This window comes from Triturus cristatus, chromosome 1_1 (assembly GCF_964204655.1).
Source record: "Triturus cristatus chromosome 1_1, aTriCri1.1, whole genome shotgun sequence".
In the NCBI taxonomy this organism is placed as follows: Eukaryota; Metazoa; Chordata; class Amphibia; order Caudata; family Salamandridae; genus Triturus; species Triturus cristatus.
Window position 1 is genome coordinate 1156933914 of NC_140579.1, and position 3825 is coordinate 1156937738.

The 3825-nt window shown below is 41.5% G+C and overlaps 1 long non-coding RNA gene across 1 annotated transcript; it reads right to left on the reverse strand.

Moving 5' to 3' along the window:
- Nucleotides 1-2105: 2105 nt before the first annotated feature.
- Nucleotides 2106-3247, reverse strand: LOC146871778 (uncharacterized). Its single transcript, XR_014959604.1, has 3 exons — nt 2959-3247; nt 2348-2408; nt 2106-2238 (listed from the first exon to the last, which is right to left on the reverse strand). It is a non-coding gene; the product is annotated as an uncharacterized LOC146871778 (long non-coding RNA).
- Between the last annotated feature and the right edge of the window lie 578 nt (nt 3248-3825).

Here is a 3825-nt window from a genome sequence, read left to right on the forward strand (position 1 = left end):
GGATTGCCTGCTTATTTGAAGAGAACTGACTGAAGGAGTAAAAAGGCAATACAAAACAGCATAAAAGGAACACTGCAGCAATAACGTGAGCCGCTATGGGACCACTTAGGCCTTAAGGTTTTATAAGTCAAAACACATTTTTAATGTTAGTTACTGTTTTCACACAAACAATTTGCAGCTTTAACCTGAATGTTCGTTACCAGAAGGGTAATTAGATGATTTGGAATATCTTACCAAATAAATCTGCAATTTCCGGTTGATCCCTGCCCAATGCTCATCTCAGCACACAATTTCATAATGAATAGGGTTCAACAGAACCTCTACCAGCTGCTGCATATCATCCTGCAGATAACAAAGCATTAATATGTATGCCATCATATATACATGATTTTAAAAGTAAACGTTTTTGTTTCTGGCCGGCTAATTGACATTCATAAGCACCATGTGTAACAGTGATCAAAAAATGATGCATTAGTGCCAGAAATACGCATTGGTCATGTCAAAAATGTACTCCAGAACCAATTTCTTTTTGCAAAGAACATACAATGTTTGTCAAAGCACACAGCGCTGCCTGCAAATGATAAATAGCCTACTGATTTCCACACGTACTTCAGCTGGCCTACAATTCAGTAGGTGTTTTTATTATTATTATTTTTATTTTAAGGCACAGCTTTTGGTGAACAGAAACTTATTTCTGAGATATGCACGTGAGGAGTACAAAGTGCAGGAGAATTAGGAGTTTTAGGTTATGTGGTCAAAGTTGCTTCTACTCACTTGGTTTTAAAAGATGAGTTTCACTTACCTTTTGAGAAATCATTCTTATCTTGAAATTTTCTTACATTTGTTTGTATTAGTTCGAGCTCCTCATTCAGACCCGTAGCAGGGTAATCTGACGAATAGCTGTAATTTCCTAGAATAATTGACAAGCAGTTATACATGATTAACTTATGAAAAAAAGTATTTTGTAAATAGGCACATAACATTGGGAATTCAACTTCTTAAGCATAAACAGAGAATGTGTGGTTGAGTTTCAATAATTCTCAAATGAAATGATTGCCCAGTGTTGCATGTTAGGAAATAAATTAAACCCACCCACACACAACAGATGCGATAACGCACTTGAGCAAATCAAATAGGGATGGAAACCCTATGTTTCGCTCAACTGCACCAACACCTTATATGGCATATTGACTGGTGAATATCATATTTATTACAAGGTCACCACTGAGAAATCCAAAGCACCTGCCACCATGAAACGACACACACTCATCTAACCTAACACAGGACAGAACATCTACCATCCAACTCAGCACAGGTACGCCATACAGTCATATATCACTTTGCTCCCAGAAGCACTTTCTGAAAAGACATACCATGCACAAACATGCAGCAGAGCACATTAGAACATAAAGAGAGGCATGCATGTAGTGGTACTTGTATTGCATGAGCCACCTAGAGGAGCAATACAGCTATGTACAGCAGCAAGAGACCCTACATAGCGTTAAAGATCCTTTACGAGTCAATTAACATGCTGGTTCTTATTATGTGATACTGCAAAGAGCATGTCATCATCCTGAGAAATGAGCAAATCGATCAATAAAAGTGTTCTGGCAAAGACTTCCAGCACCAAAATCCCACACCCACTGCTTCCAAGACAAGACAGCACCTTCCAAATAGAAGCGGACTAGAACACAATTCCCAGAGTGTATCATTTCAGGAGGGCATGGGCTGCTGTTATGGATCCATTCTACATCCTCCTTTCAGCATCTAAAACAGGTAATACTGAAGATGGACAATCTATGACACAAAAGCTGGTTCATAAAAAACAAGGCCCTTGACACCCAGCATTAGACATAACAAGGCTCAAGGAGAGCAGGGTGCGGGCATTGTCAGTCACGCCCGCCCCTATTGCAGACAGGGAGCGGGAGTCAAGTGCGGCTAAATTGGTCAGTCCGTGACAAGAACGTGGTTTGCGTTCAGTCACAGATCTGCCTATCATTTCCCACACTCCCTTTGTGTTGTCGACTTACCTGCTCGGGTCCTGTTGTCCCGGAGTTGGGAATTCGTGGTACCATGATTGGACGTCTCTGACATGTTACGGCTCCGACACGCGGGTCTTCCTCTTACATGTTGTTGATCTCTTCTTCAGGGTTTCTGTCCGCATCCATGTTCCCTCGCCGGAGGTACCTGCTTGTGTAGCTCTGTTTCTTCACGCCGGAGTTTCTTCAGCCTCTCGTCCTGTACAGAATACAATGAGAGAAGAAAGATATATTTAACCAAAGAATCCTGATCTATCAGGTATATGGTAGGATGATGATGTTATATATGGTTAGAAGGACATAGTTACTTATCTGATCCACGGAGAGTGGAAAAATGGTTATTCTTTTGCTTCCCTTATTTAACACGGGCTGGATATAAAGAAAAAATAGATGTAAGTTAGTTTCCTGATTTCTTAAGGAGACGCTATATCCCTATCTGACTCAGAACCTTTTTGTGTAGATTTATACGGGGTCACTGGTCCGTGCTTCATACTCTGGCTTCACCCACAGAACTAGCCTATGTTACGCAGTAGCGTTTAGGGGGACAAAAGAAAATAAATAGTGCCACGTTTTTTGGTTTGCGTTCAGTGAAGCAGCCCTGATACCAGGAGTGGGGCCTCGTAGAGTTACAGAAGGACAGCATCACAATACAAAGGTTTACTTTTTGCTTTCATACACACTTTTTCCAATATAAAAATAATACCAGAGGTAGCCAACATATCATGCGTGCTCACATATGGCCAAGAATGACCCTTTTTTTGACTGGGCCAAAGTTTTCCAATGGTTGGGCATCATGCAATGGTTGCCTAGTTGCCAAGGAAAACCATTATGTGAGGATCAGCATATCACCAGTGTTGGCAATGGGAGCAACACTACTCCCTCAGGCACTCACAGAGCCTTAAATGTTTTTCTAGATTACCTTTTACTGCTGTCACGATGCCAAATGGTGCTCCAGGCTGCCTTGCTTTTCCCCTCACGTAGACAGCAGCAGTTCCCCGATTAGTACTCCTGGGAGAAGTAGACGCGAGTCCTTTGGGTAGACTGCAGGAGACAACTGGGAGAGAGACGCCTACAAAAGAAACTCCACACAAGGTTATATCAAAAATGGCCTTTGTATTATCATAAAACACATTAGAAACATAATCACACATTTACACTGTGCCAACTGGCACTAGGCAATATTCACAGGAGATTATATACAGGACCAGGCCAATAGGGCCACGGTCAGAACCATCAGAACACGTAAGTAAACGCAAATATAACAAGCATTTACAATGCAACGGTCTCTGCATTGTTAAAGTTAGAGCTATTGGCATTGCTCATGACATTATTTTCGTTTATGTTTTTGTTTTTAAAACATTTAAAGAAACGGCATTGTTATTTATAATGTGAATAGCTTAATCACTCTCAAATGCGAGATTTATTGCATTTGCAGGCACACACAGAGCCACACACACAAAGCCACCCACACACACAGAGCCACCCACAGAGCCACTCAAATAGAGCAACCCACACAGAAATAGAGCCACCCACAGAGCCACCTACACACACACACGCAGAAGCCCACTGACCTATTTACATTATGTGAAGTTTGTGATCTGCATGGTACATGTTTTTTGCTGCAGGCACATTAACCCTATGTGCTACCTTTGCTGGAGTCAAAACTTCCACTAGACAAAACTCCGATCTCTCTGTAGGAAGAACATTAAACCCCAGTCATCATGACATTTTTATTGTTGCCGAAAATTGCTGAGGCCACGAAGGAGGTAGCAAGCGATTGTAAAAC